Raw genomic sequence first — 15,900 nt, 5'->3', positions numbered from 1 at the left:
TGGGAATAAATATGGTGAATGTTGCTCCAATCCACATGATCTGTTAGTCACAATCATGTGTTGATTGCATTTGCATAATTGGAGCTCGGAGGTGTTATTAACCTGCCCAGAGAGGTGTTAAAACAGCATTGTATGTGGCAAGCAATAGATGTTTCACCCCCAACTTTGTCCCTGACCTGTTTGGAGAGCTCCTTGGTCTTCCTGGTGCTACTTGCTTGGTGGGGCCCCTTGCTCAGTGGTTTTGCAGACTCTGGGGCCTTTCAGAACAGGTGTATATATACTGAGATCATTCGACACTTCGATTGCACACAGGTGGTCTTTATTTAACCAATTATATGACTTTTGAAGGTAATTGGTTGCACCAGAGAAAAGCATTAAGGTGCCCATACACTGCACGATTCTCGTATGAGAATCGCGGGAAATCCCGCGATCGTACGATAATCGTGCAGTGTATGGAAGGCGTGCGACCGTTTCTACTGTACGGTCGCACGTCTTCCGTCGAAGCAGGCTTGAAAACCGTTCTCGGGGGGGTTAGTGGCCTGCTTGTTCGACAACTGCCGAACGGGCCGGTGTGCGCATGCCCGTTTGCAGTGATCGGAAGCCCGCCCTTCATTGCGGTCATCGGAAGCCCGCCCCTCAGCGGGGCCGGCTTTCCATGATCGCAAGTACGATCTGCCTGTCCAAAATGGGCAGATCGTACGAGCTTTTAATAAGCTTACGACCAGCTACGATGGTCGTAAGGTGTACGGGCACCTTTGCATAGGGGTTTCATAGCAAAGGGGGTGAATATACATATGCACGCACCACTTTTCTGTTTTTTTTATTTTCTTGATTTCACTCCACCATTTTGGACTGTTTTGGGTATGTCCATTACATGTAATTCAAATAAAAATCCATTTTAATTCCAGGTGGTAATGCAACAAAATAGGAAAAATGACACAGGGGTGAATACTTTTGCAAGCCACTGAAGGTATATTGTGTGAATGGGGACACAAACATATAGTGGGCTTTTCTCAAATATGACTGTAAAAGTGTTTTTTCACTTTAAGGACATAAAACATGGGGAAATGTGAAGGTACTGAAGAGTTGTACTACATTTTTTCACTTTGCCTTGACCTACACTTCAAAAGTGTTAACAGTATATAGCTCACAATCTTGAGCACTTTAATGTGTACTGTCCCACATACACTGATCATATTTTATGCAGGAATGTGCAAAAAAATTGAATTTATGACTTGCTTGCAAAATCCTTTTCTTGTAGGGTTCTATACAGCTACCTTCAAGTGATTGAACAATAGGAAACAGCTGCCCATTTAACCTCTTCCCCCACAAACCTCAGTGTTTCTGCAGATGATAGCAGGATAACAGAGGAAAGGGGTCCTATGTCTTGTACTGTATTCCAAGAAAAGGATTTTACCGGCAGGTCAAAAATCCAATGTTCTAATCTTGATCATACAGTGCAGGACACAGGCTTAACATTCAAAAACAATACAACTGAGGGGTGGGCAACACTGTAAACAAATGCTAACAGCCCCAGGGGCTCTAAACTCAAACACAGCAGTCTGTAGAACCTTGTGGCCAAAGCTGCTGTCAGGACCAGATGCAGACCCTGTTGTCTATGACTAAGCCTGTGTGCCGCACGTTTGAGCAAGGGCTAAAAGCACAGATCCACACCCTATTTTAATGTTGATCTTTTTCAGATGTAGATCTTCTAGTGGGATTTAAAAGATGTGTCCTACTTTGACTACACAGTTCTGACTCGGGAAGCAAACATTATACATTTTAAAGTAGGGCACACTTCACTCAGACGTGCACTAAAACAGATATACATAAAGTGAGCTAAGTGCACCCTGCTGCTCTACATAAATATAAATGTAATTTTTGTTCACCTTTTTCCCCATTTGTCAGCTATTATAAAATATTCAGTGAAGCATATTAATAAAACCATGTACCTAATAAAAGCCTTATATGTCCAAATCACAAATGTAAAAGTGATTAAGGTAGGCAAATTAGTCATAGAGCGATAATCAAGTTAACCCAATGTGTAATGACATTACTTAAAGTGACACTGAACTCAGGTGTTAATCTTAAAAAGGCATTCAAGTATCCCAGCTATTAATACTGTACCTTACGTTATCACTCAGCTGTAGACCCTTTAAAATTATCTCTCAATGTGTGCCGACACTGTCCTTCCGTCCGGAGAGTGGCTACCTTTGCTCCCTATGACCCCCGTGTGTGTTAAAGCAGCCACCACTCCAAGCTCACTCCAGTGATGGACTATAACTTCAATACAAATTAGTAAACTAAAAGTGATATTGTAGCACATTACAGGAGAGAGCTTGAAGCGGTGGCTGTTTTTTAACACACACAGGGGCCATGGGGAATAAAAGTAGCCCCCCTCCAGAAGGAAGGACAGTGTGAGCACCAATTCAGAGATGATTTGATACAGGGACTAAATATGACTGCACATTGAGGATTTCCAGGGTGCTCAAACAGAACGGCTAGATTAATGACAGGTGTTAAATCCTATACTCAGCTCATAAGGACTTAGAAAGCATGGATTTACCTTTGCCTGCTAAAAGTGAAGTGTGCATCTCAATTTCATGCTGTCCATCGAACTTCTCTTTGCCAGTACTGGAATCTGTAGCCTGTGGAGCAAGAAGGTGTTCATCTTCATTCAGTAAAACTCCTGGATCATTGCTGCATTTCTGTTGCTCTGTTGAACTGGAAGGAACTCTTAATGCCACACCTGTAAGTCTAATGTTGCAACAAAGAATTCATAATTCATTTTTTAGTCAATAATATTTTAATTAGACACATCCTGGAGAATTCACTTAAATGCAGGTACCCACTTTTATTTTTTTAAGAACAGTAGAAAAGACAACATTATGAGATAGAAGAGCACCTCTCAAAAATTCAAAGCCACCCTGTGCCAGATAGTAAAAGTAAAGTTAAAAGCGAACAAATAAATTGCAGGCTTAAAAAGGCAAAGAATCTGTTTGCCCAACCTGGAACTTTCACGGGGATGAAGACTCTTCTCTCTATTCTCCCTGTTATCAGATGGTTATCAAATTATATGTAGAACAATGTTTGTCAGATATTGCTGAGTTCAGGAAACCGATTAGGAGTGAAGTACACTGAAGTGTAGCCATATACAGAATAGATTCTTACTGACTTGTTTATGCCTTTAAATGCATGTAGATATGTTAGACAAATAGATAAAATATAGAGTATTTACCTAAATCCTGGAAGTCCATCTACAGAAAATCTACTTTCATGACTGAAATGTTCACTCTTTCGTTCTTCCGTGGCCAACAGATCCGAAGACTAAATACATAAAAATAGTAAACCATTGTAAAAGGTCTTACTAGCAGCTATATTTTATCATGTAACAGATTAGAGAAAGAAAAGGGAAATATATGAAGTGTAATCTTTAGTCAGTTTTGTGTTGATGACCTACTTCCTAGGCCTGTAATCTACTTGAAGAACCAGAAACATTTTTCTACAGATTTGTATGGGATGAACATATATAGGAGGAATGCAGGAGCAGTCCTTATGTCCATAAAGTTAACTGTACTGGATTTTGCAAGGCTAGGAGGATGGGATGAGTGTAGTTTGCAAACCACATTCACTTTGCTTGCTTTATTTTAAACCTAAATTGCCCTTCAAAATTCAAAGTACCTGCAATAGTCCCATCTCACTCTGCTTACTCCACCGATGAAACGGGATAATTCCAAATAATCCTAATTTGTAAAATGTTTCCTTATATATGTTATTAATGCATACAGTCAAAGAAAAAGTCATATGAAAAATAACCAGATCAGACACAGAATTCCCATACTAGGACAATGAGGCAGCCAGACATGACCGCATTTCTTTTACAGTAAAAAAGAGATTAGGGCTGCAGCTAACGATTATTTTCATAATCGGTTAGTTGCCCTTAAAGTTAATCGATTGGTTGCATTAAGAATTCACTCTCTCGGAAATAGTTGCCAACTATTCTCCTAACCGATTATCGATTTAATTGATTAGTTGTTGCAGCCCTAGTGCAGATGAAACTGCTGCCAGCTCTACAGTTCTTGTAATAGGTACAACATGCAGAAAATTGAACGTGCCATCACCTGCCTATGGCATCCCTAATAAAACAGAAATTGCTCTTCTGTCCACGCACAGCCACATTACACTGGTTGGTTCCAGGAGGTGAGAACTGAAACAAACTATCTGGATGAAGGTCAAGTAGCTCCACTAGTGAATGATGGTAAATGAGCACTGAAGGGCATTTTTTTAAAGTTAAGATATCCTAAAGTAACGAAAACTTTGAACAGTAAAGTACCATCCAATTTACATAGTATTTGAGGTTGAAGAAAGACACAGGTTCATTAAGTTCAACCCTTTTGTGTCTGTGTGTGTTTGTGAGTCCGTGTGGTCTAGTATTTAGGAGTACCCATACCCCTTTATGTTATGGTCTCTGGGGAAGGTATCTAATTGATTTTTGAAAGATTCAATACGCTCAGCTGATACCACTGCTTCTGGCAGTTCCAAAATGTAACCACTCCGACTGAAAAGAAGCTCCTATGCCCTTTGTGGTTAAATCTTTTCTCTACCAATTTTAGATGGAGGCCTCTAGTCTTAGTTAGGGAGTTTACTGTAAAAAGTTTATTGCCGATGTTGCCATCACCACCAAACATTTTGTACATCAAAATCATGTCCTCTCTTAATCGCCTCACTTCCAGCATTAACAATTTTAAATTTAGTAACCTTGTCTCATAGCTTTGGTCCTCCAGCCCCTTAATTAGTTTTGTTGCCCTTCTCTGGACTCTCTCCAGCTCAAGGACATCCTTTCTGTGGATTAGTGACCAAAACTGCACCGCATACTCAAGATGAGGCTGAACAAGCTATCTATAAAATAGCAAAATTATTGCTTTGTCTCTACAGTACATTCCCCTTTTAATGCAGGACAGTACCCACCGCAGCCTGGCATTGCAAGCTATTGTTCAATCTGTGGTCTACTATGACCCCCAAATCTTTTTCCATTTCTGACTTCCCTAGTGGAGTACCCATTAAGGTGTATTCCCCTTGCCTACCTATTTTTAACCTCAAAATGCATTACTTTACATTTTTCAACATTAAACCTCATCTGCCATACAGTTGCCCACTTCCCTATTTTATCCAGGTCCTCCTGTAATGTTATAATGTCTAAGCTTGTGTCTATTACCCTACGAATTTTAGTATCATCAGCAAACACTTAGACATGGCTATTGACGCCCTCCCCAATATCGTTAAACATGTTAAACAGCATGGGGCCTAGCACAGAACCCTGGGGCACGGAACTCTCAACCGTAGCCCATTGTGAAAAAGAACCATTTACCGATACTCTCTGGGCACATTCCTGTAGCCAGTTTTCTATCCATGCACACACCATTTCATCTATGCCTATAGACCTCAGCTTGTGTACTAAGCGTTTGTGTTACTGTGTCAAATGCTTTGGCAAAATCCAGGTACACCACATCCACCGGCCTTCCTCTATCCAGATCTCTACTCACCTCTTCGTAGAATATTAGTAGGTTGGTCTGACAAGAACGGTCCTACCTAAATACATGCCGATTATCATTATACCATTGTCGTGAACTAAATAGTCCTTTATCATTCCCTCTAACAGTTTGCATACTATTGATTTAAGACTGACTGGTTTGTAGTTTTGAGGTTTGCATCTTGAAACGTTTTTGAATATTGGTATTACCGTTGCCTTACACTAATCACTTGGTACCCTTCCAGTCAGTATGGCGTCCTTGAAAATGAGGAATAATGGTCTCGCAATAACCTGGCTGAGCTCTTTAAGTACCCTGGGGTGCAGGTTATCTGGTCCTAACCGTTTATTTGCATTACGTTTTTTAGTCTTCGTTGAACCCCGGCTACTGCCAACCACTGCAGTAAATCACGCACTAAGCTACTCACATTCCTATCTCCATTAAACCAGTCTCTCTCCTGAGTGTAAATTGAGGAGAAAAATGAATTTAAAAAGGAGAACTATGGGGTTAGGGCTTTTCCCGATAGTTCTCCTTAGGGTAACGGGAGGACACAAACTAGAGTCCTCCTGTCACCCTAAGCTCAGTATACCGCGAGCTACAGCTCGCGGCATACTGAGACGCCGCAGCTGAAGCGGATACCGACAATTATGTCTTGATCCGCCCAGCTGCGTCAGCGACAGCTGGCTCTGCCTATATAGAGGCAAAGCCAGCTGTACCCGCCCCCTCTCCCGTCCGTTCCGCCAGTCAGCGCTGTCGGATCTGAGCAGGGAATCCAGTCCCTCCCCTGTCACGGCAGAGAGCCGTGACAGGATCGAGAGGTGAGCGAACGCCGGTATGTGTTCGCTCACCTCCCGATCTACTGAGCCAACCTGTGACAGTCTCATTGTCACAGGTCGGCTAGAACTATGAGGTGAGTGAAAAGCACTCACCTCATAGTTCTCATTTAATACCTCAGTCTCCTCCCTAGCATTTGTGATTAATCTCCCCGTTCTCATCTTTTATTGGGCTCTTTTCTTACCTTTTTACTGTTTATTTATTGGAAGAATTTTTGGGGGTTCTTCTTACAGACTGTGGCGATATGTTTTTCGCCACAGCAAAAAACAATGTTTTTTGCCCCTCCTACGGGCCCAGGACTGGCGTCCTTGGTGTCCGCGGGGAGCTGGGGAGGAGGTCGACGAACTTCCGTTCATCGATCCCCTCCCCGTTCTATGGTACCGGGAGCGATGCAGATTGCATCACTTCCGGGCCCTGGGCTGTCAGTTCTGGGCTCCCGGAGCCCAGCTATAAGCTATTGAAGTGCGATCTGCACTTCAATAGCTTATTTCCAGTGTAAAGGTGACACTGGGGGTCTTTTGGACCCCCAGCATCACCTTAAAGAGTACCTGTCACCACCATCTGCTATCACATGGGGTCTTATGCAAACAAAAAAAAAATACATTAGATGTCAAATATTCTAACTTTAAGCAGCTTTAATGAAAATTAACAAATATAGGACAGCTATACTAAGGGTACTTATAATATTTCTCACACACTCCTGCTCAGTAGAAGGATGCATGATAACACGATTTAGTAATACAACTGCACCATAAAAAAATCCAGTGTCAAAGGTCGATATTAAAGAGGATATCAAAATTAAATGTGTGTGCACATGCAACTTTGAATGTTACAGTGTGATCACTTGGGAAGAGACTGAGGAAATGTTTCCTCCCAGCTGCAACTGGCTGAGGACATCAACCCTGCCTAAGCAAAGACAATTGTCTGCACTTTGCATAGGCTACTTTTTGATGTTAATTCTGCTTTTAAATGGTAAAAGGCAGAGGTTTTTTGGAAAAAAAAATACTGATGCTGTATATTATGATGTTAGGTATTTATTTATACAGAAAGTTTTAACCTTTAAAAACAAAGTCCCTCCATCCTCCAAAGGGATTACAAAAGGTGTGGTCTTATTCAGTATTGTCAGACTGGTATTTGCTTCATTCATGAATGAGACTCAGCAATCTATAGCAATCGTACTGAGCAATGGTGTGCTAGCAGGAATGAGATACGAAAACTCAAAAATAGGAACTCACTAAGGTTGGCCATAAACTGCTACAATTTCAACCGTTTCGCAGGAATATGGCTCAACAAAAGCTGATTAGTGAATCGACTGCAGTCACTGTTTTTGTATTCCGACAGCATGGGTGCATGGTGTCAGAAAACAATAGCAACAGCGGGAGATTTGTTCATCCACGTCGTTTAGGGAATGACCAGCTTAATCTACACATTTAGTGATGTCCTAACAACATCATTCTCAGTGCATTTCAGAGGTCCTGTCCCCTTTGTCCTCAAGGAAAGAGCAATTACGGAGACCTTATCTCATTGCTTGTGATACAAATGATTGGGAATTGCATCAACAATGTCCGTCACATAATGTGTGTAATGTACAGTGGTACCTCTGTTTACGAACTTAATTGGTTCCACGATTCTGATGGCAAACCGAATTGGTTGTGAATCGAATAACATTTTCCCATAGGGTTCAATGTAAATCAGGTTAATCCGTTCTGAACCATATGAAAAGAAAAAAAAAAAAAAACATTTAACCACAAGTTTCTTTTTACCACCATTCTTGCTCTGCACATTCTTGTCACCTACATTACCGCGCTGCACATTCTTGTCACCTTCATTAATGCTCTGCGCATTCTTTTTCCCACCATCCTTGCTCTGCACTTTCTTGGGAGCCATGCTGGATTGAATACAGTTATACTGTACAGTACTATGCTACAAAGCACACAAAAAAGCTTCACAGTAAGTGTCCACAGCCCTGTCTGCGACCGCGATCTCGGGTACAGGAAGCCACGACCATGTGTCAGAGCGGGGAAGATGGCCGTGGTCGTGTTCGAAACCCGAGGCAGAGTTCGAGAATGGAGGCAAATTTTTTACCGAATTGTTCGTGATCAGAGGCGTTCGTGAACCGAGGTACCACGGTACTATAAAAGCAGAGATTGTTACCTTATGTCCTAAAATAAATGGGAAACACTTACCTCACCTATGCTGCTCATTTCAATTAATGCTGGCAGATTCATGTTCATGAATGCATCAATGTCCTTAAGTATTCTGTTCTGTAAACCAAGAACAGCAGTGGTCAGAAGGAGTACAGACTACACAACTTTATTATGACATAGTCAGTAATTCTGCCACCATTTAGCACATTTTCCACAAAATCTTTTGATAATTGAAATGATCTGGGAGGGAAGCAGCTTTGTTGAAAAGGGACCTCCAGGATAGAAATAAGGAAGCGGACACTTCTCACTTGTTTTCTTCTGATACAGTGAGGAAAGGGCAACATGATAAAACAAATGGTTAGACCTGTTTGACCGATACGGACATCACTGTAAGAAGACACATACCATCCTACTCAAGTTCTGTCTAAGCACAGCATTCTGGAAATGAAGCATCTTAACTTCCTTCTGTAAAATCATCTTGTCACTTTCAAGTCTTCTTGACGTCTCCTTCTCAGCAGTCAAAGCACAGGCTAAAGCCCTATTATTGTGCTTCAGGGAGATTTTTACAACAGATGAGTTATCTGAAAGATACACAACATTTAGAAGTAGAACATTATAGCATGAAAGTGTCATATTAGGTTGTAAAAGAAAATTCAGTCACTGGTTAGCCACCTTAGAAATAATGTGTAGTAGTCATCAGTATCCTCCCCCCACAACCAGGAAGTTTGGGGAACGGAGGATTGCTTCGGGACCGGCAGCGGGGACGAGCGTAGCTGACAGGTAAGGGGGGGTGGGGGGAGAAAGAAGGTACTGGGCGTTTCTTTACCCTAATGCAAAGAATGCATTAAGGTAAAAAACTGTCCAGACCTTAATACAACTTTAAATCTGAGCAATAGCAAGAAACAGCAACAGATCAATTTCAATGCTTGTCCTCCACAACTACTTATATTTACTCTCTTCACTTCCCTACTCACCCAAAGGAGAAAAGAGAAGCAGCTCCATTGGGCCAAACCGAGAGACGGCTTAGGGCATGTGTTGACAGGTTTGAGTTTGTGTCGATGTATGCGTTTAAACAGGAGTATAAGATGCTTCTGGGATCATACAGAACTCAATGACAGGTATGTTTGACCTGCAGATGACCACCTCCTAACTTGTATTTGACCTACTTCAAGCAGGTTTTGCATTTCCTTAAGCTGACCATACACCTATAGATTATCTGCAGATTCTTTATGGTCAGTTGGAAAAAGTGCAACAGATTCCTCCATCTATGCTAAACTGTGTGGATGGAGGAATCTCCCACTGGGCCAAGCTTCAGTATCTTGTGGCCCAGTGGGAGATTTTTCCATCCACACAGTTTAGCATGAGTGCTCCTTTTTTAATAGTAAGCTGCATCAGTAAACATATGAGATAAGAGGGCCTGTGGGAATAAACTGTGGGCGTAAGTGTGACTTATGGCCCCATTCATAAACATTTGCGACTTCTGCAAAGTGTAGGACATTGCTACAAACACTCCATACTGCATATTTTTGGGTCTCTTATTGAGCCTTTTAGCACTGAGGTCCTGAGTTTATATCCAATAAATGGCACAGTCTCTGTGACCTTTTCACCAAGTTCCCCCATGCTCTGATTTCATAACACAATCTAAAACCATACCAACAGACTGAATGGCTTCACAGCATAACTGGCTTTAGTGTATGCGTACGAGACTGTGGTGGGGCCATTAGGCTAGAAGCTCCTTCAGAAGCAAAGACTTATACAACTGATACAATGTTCCCTGCAAAGACATATGGAAAAGGTTGATATATATATAAAATGAATGAATAATCTATTGGCAAACTTGTCAATGTATTCTGAAAACTTACTGAAGTTTTTCGACTTAATTTTCGAAGCGAGAGATGTCTGAAGCTTCGCAGTCTTTAAAGTCCCATTCATTTTTTCCCTCATACGTTCCCTCACGGCTTGGAGCGCAGAGTTGTTTGTCAAGTCCATGCTCTAAAAGCTAAAAGCTGCATATATTCAATCTGTAAAAAAAAATACATTGAGATATATATATCTATCTATATATAACTATATATATAGAGTAGATATCATTGGCATAGTTATTAACATTGCTTACTATTACCATACTCAGCATTGTCAGTAACGACTACAGAAACCCTAAAAATACTGATCAAGGCAACATCTAGAGCTGATCAACAGATTCTGCCTAATGAGTTTCTATGTTTTTTTCAAAAGAGGCTGTACTATAAATCTAGACCAGGGGTGGGCAACTCCAGCTGTTGTGGAACTACAAGTCCCATGAGGCATTGCAAGACTGAGTCACAGGCATGACTCCCAGAGACAGGGGGATGTTAGGATTTGTAGTTAAAGCACAGCTGGAGGCCCAGAGTTGCCCACCCCTGGCCTAAAGTAATAATACATGACAGTTATCAGGCTGGACATCAGTGTTGGCCAGTAGATCCATAACCACTAAAGCCCCATTCACACTGAGCGACATGAAAATCGCGGGATTTTATATGAGCGATATTGAGCGACTTATCGCGCAACTTTTTCCTATTGGGCGGTATGCAATCAGGAGCGAAATCGCTCGAAAAAAGGGTCATGTAGGAGCGACGAGCTACAAGCGATATTGAGCGACGAGATGTGAACAGCTCCATTGAAATGGATTGGAGAAGCTACATAGAGCGATATAGTGTGGAAATATGCGCGATAAATCGCTCAGTGTGAATGGGGCCTAATAGTCACCTCAAGCTGTCATTTGTCTTATTGTATGGAGCAGGGAAAGTAAACCTATCTAAAAGTTACTGCACATGTGCCAAGCGTAGGCTAGCATGAAGAGCAAAGACAACGTCACCTAATTTACCCAAGTAGGGAGACCGGCACCTCATCTCAACAGTGATGTGCAGGGGCTTGGTACAAACCCAGTGCACCCAAAACGGTGACTGACACACCGGGCCTCTTTGTCAGATGTAGCTGTGGAGTGGGGAATGCCCCTGCCACAACTGATCCAGCCAGGAGGGGTCTGTGTGTCAGGCACACTGCAGTGAAATGGGTTCACACTAAGCCCCAGCACGTCACTACTCAGCACCAGCATTTCTATGGAAATCAGACTGCTGGCTTGTCTTATGGTCATCACACGTTACAATCTGACCGTACAATCAATTTTAGATCTACCAAAACTATGTAATATGGGGTATGGACTTCACCTTTAATAACTGGTCACCGCTTTCAATAGCACACCGGTCAATGATATCAGACAACACTGCATAGGTGCACTATGGTTGACAGCAACCAATAAGCACAGTGCAGTCCGTTTAGTGGAAAGATTGTTTGTTGCTGTGGGCAGTTTGTTGCTGTGGGCAGTTTGCACTGCTGGCACATTGTTCTTCTACAATACCAAGATGTAACAAAGCTCGCACACCACGCAGCACGAACTAGGACTAATACACGGATATAAAGACGAAGAAATGTAATAAACACAAAATATACCGGGTCAGCCTCGGTCTTATCCACCGACACCGTTACTTCCGTTTCCAGCAAATTCAAATCGCGAGCCTTCCCCGCACGCAGGCGCAGAACAGAGAATCCTCAGAAGGCGTGGTTTCAGTTGCCCAGACAAGTCACGTGTGAGCGTGTTGCCAACGTCAGCCATTTTTGTTACGGGAAATATACATCATAGAAAGGGGCGCACCGCCAGAAAACTGATAGCACAGCAGCGGAAGAAGACCGACCACCAGTAGGATCTCACCACGCAGCATAGAACCAAACCTGTCCAAAGGCATCTAAAGCTTTAAAAAAAAAAAAAAATGATGCTGTTGGGCGTGGCTCAGTAGTATGCTGCTTCCCAGTACAGGGCGTAATTGTGCTGTGGGCGGGGTTAATTAGGGCAATGTTGACAGCCGAAGCTATGTGAGTAGGTGGGCGGCTACATAGCGCTGGTGGGCGTGGTTCAGCCTTGTTCTCCTCCTGTGTCACGGTGCTGCTTCCCAGGATAAGATGTGGTTGTGGTGGGGGCGGAACCTAATAGCTGGCGGGTAGTGCAAATTTTAAACATAGACGTACCGTAGCTAACTAGCTACGTAGGTGGTGGGCGGTGTCCACATGGACTTTATGCGAATTTGGAAGGAAGGGGACAAGTTTGCTTTGGGGGGTTTCATTGTCCAATCATCAGTGTGCTATCTTAGTCCAACAGAATGCACAATGTGGTCACTATGGGTGTTAAGAATAGCTATTGAGGGGCCCCTCTGTGGTATTTGAAGGATTAGTGTTCCAGGACAGGGCTAGGCCGACTCAGCACTCCACTGTTGTGGAACTACAAGTCCCATAAGGCATTGCAAGACTCTGACAGCCACAATTATAACTCCCAGAGGGGTGATGGGATTTGTAGTTTCACCATAGCTGGAGTGCCTAGGTTACCTACCCCTGCTCTAGAGCAGGGGCGCCCACTATTTTTCGTCTGGAGATCTACTTTTCAAATGACGAGCTCATTGAGATCTACCAACGAAAAAACACCTGCATTCAGGGGCGAGAGGGGGCGTGGCGGGGCATTGAAGTCAATGGCACCGCAGGTAGGCCCCTCGCCCACAGTGCGATCACCTGCATTAGTGCCTGTGTTCCAGTCCAGTGCGATCCGCAAAAATGCTGCGAGCACTATTTTTGCAGAGTATAAAGAGTTATGGACACCGGCACTCCAAAGTAGAAAAACGTCTTTTATTGACGCATCATGCAACAATACACTTATTGCAATCGCCAAATCGAGAATTGCAATCGCCAAAACCACAGCCGGTGACACTCCAGATTTGAACAAACCTGTGGCGGTTCACTTCGCCAATCTTAGACACCAGACCCATGAGTTACGTGGGATGGTCATAGAACATGTGGCAACACCACATAGGGGTGGGAACCATGATAGGTATCTTCTCCAACGAGAAGCCTACTGGATCCACACATTGGACACCACCATCCCCAGGGGCCTCAACACGAACATCATGCTGACGTGCTTCTTACCAGACCGCTAACGCAGTTTTATCAGGGCATTGCGCACCATACGGTTGAATATGTTTTTTCTCTAAACCTTTTTTCGCCCTCTCCTCCTTGGTTAGCCCTACCGCCACAGCTAGGATTAGAGGACTAAGCACTCACAATTATAATGGTGTTCTATCTTTTTTCCTTTCTGCTTTTGATCCGACCCATTTCCCCACTGATATGATACTCCGCTTCCTACGTTGCACCTCATACGTGCCCAGGTGCCCCGTCCCATGGGATCACATATGTGTTAGATGATGCTCTTGAATGTCTCTCCCGGGGGATCGGACGAGAAGTGAAAGAGCACTTCAGCCGGCGGGGGGTGGGAAGTCGGAGCCGCTGTGACAGAACGGACGAGCAGTGAGGGGAGAGAGAGGCGCCGGCTGTCAGATCCTGGCCGAGCGTCTCTCTCTCCTCACCGCTCTGCATTAGTTCTGTGACAGCGGCTCCATCCTCCGCCGACGGTTCCTTCACTTCTTCTTGGATCCCCGCTGGGGAGAGCAACGGGGATCCAGAGAAGCGGCGGGAGGAGAGGACATGGCGATCTACCAGCTTTTGCATGTGTTCTTGTGGGGTTATAGTTACACCTTTGATTATACATGAATTCTTTAGGACCTTTCAGCTTTGGTGTTGTTTCCCCTCTTAGCTCTCATTCACCCCTGAGTGATTTGCAGTGTTTCCAGAAGCTCTTCACCCAACACTCGGATTTCCATGTTCTTCTATTGTGCCTGCTCACATCTGTTGCTCAGAACAAGTACAGGGGATTTTTTTTTGTCGGCATGATCGCACGTTTTTGGCCCCAATAGATTTCAATGGTAGCTCCTTAACAGCGCATGCAGTGCGCTTTGGGGCCTTTATATTGGCTGATGGCCGGTTCACACCATAAACATGCGTTCCAGAGCGGTCCGCGCAAAATGCGCGATTTGCGAACCGCTCAATGTGAACGGGACCTAAGGCCTCGTTCACACCTGAACGTTTTGTAGCGCGTTCTACGCTCGACGAACGCTCTACAAAACGCTCAAACATCTAAATGCCATTGTATTCAATGAGTCTGGTTCACACCTTGGCGTATTTCAGCCCGTCCCTAACGCGCTACAAAACGGCCCACGCCTGAAAAGGTACATGTACTACTTTGGGCTGTTTTTGTTGCGCGTTTCCATTGGGATACAGCCAAGTAGCCCTCGGAAACGCGCGTTTGTCGCGCAATTTTTTTACAGACGCGCATATGCAATACGCCTAGGTGTGAACCAGGCCTTAGGGTTAGTTCACACCATAAGTGGTGCGTTCCAGTCCGATTCTGGCCCAGGGGTGTGGACATTTTTGAAAAAACTACTTGTCCAAGGACTAAAGCGGGTGCCGAATCTACTTGTCCCTCGTGACAATCTACTTGTCCTGATACAAAAATTTTTTTTTTTACCAAAACCGTATTTAGTAGAGCTAATTAACGCTTCTCATTGATCAGTGCCGTCAGGTGACCGCGTTGACCAACGAGTGCTTGTAATTTGATAGCGAAATTCAGAATACATGGAAAAGGTACAGATAGTACACCCGTACCGGTGAACGGGAAGGACCGTTCGCCGAAAGGTAAGTATAGCGGGAGGGAGATTTGTGCTCGTAATTCCATTTTCCCCGATCGGCGGTGGTGTGCGATTCTGTGACCTCCCAGCCATCCGTTTTTCGTGCACGATGACCGGGCAGTCACGGATCGCACACCACCACCGATCGCGCTGGCAGTGCCATTATTTTCTAATGGCTCCCCAGTCGTGCCAGGCAGATTGCCCGTTTTCCTGCTGCAATATCGCCCTGCCGGTGCGGTTGCACATGATTCGCATGCAGATGGTGGCAGCGGGGTTGGTTTTTATTTACTTTGTAACATTTTTTCATTTGTTTTATTATTTTTACTTTATCGCCTTTTTATTTTTTACATTTTTATTTAGTTACATTTTTAATTATAATTTTTTACTTTTTTTTAACTCATTTTTTTAAAACTACCTGTATTGCTATCACACAGGGATTAACAAGCCCCTGTGTGATAACATTTGGAGGTGATAGGTACTCTTTATTGAACCTGTCACCTCCAACACAGGAGTTCTAGCAGGCACTGTTGCTAGAACTCCTTTGACAGGAACAAGCAGCGGCCGTCGAGGACAGAGCCTGAGGGAGGTGACAGAGCCCGTCACTACTCCATGCTCCCCGCTCCGCCCCCCGCTCTCAGCGCTCCACGCTCAGTCCCCACTAAAAACCACTTGCCTGGCGGCCCGGAACTACATGTCCCAGGCGTCGGCGATACGAATTCCACAACCCTGTGGCCAGAACGCACTGCCTCGCATTGCGGCCGGCTCACTTTTTTGCCAGGCTGGAGGGGG

Source organism: Nanorana parkeri, unplaced genomic scaffold, assembly GCF_000935625.1.
Source record: "Nanorana parkeri isolate BGI_ZX_2015 unplaced genomic scaffold, ASM93562v1 scaffold453, whole genome shotgun sequence".
Taxonomy (NCBI): Eukaryota; Metazoa; Chordata; class Amphibia; order Anura; family Dicroglossidae; genus Nanorana; species Nanorana parkeri.
The sequence above is the reverse complement of the archived record's forward strand: the minus strand, read 5'-3'. Positions refer to the sequence as shown.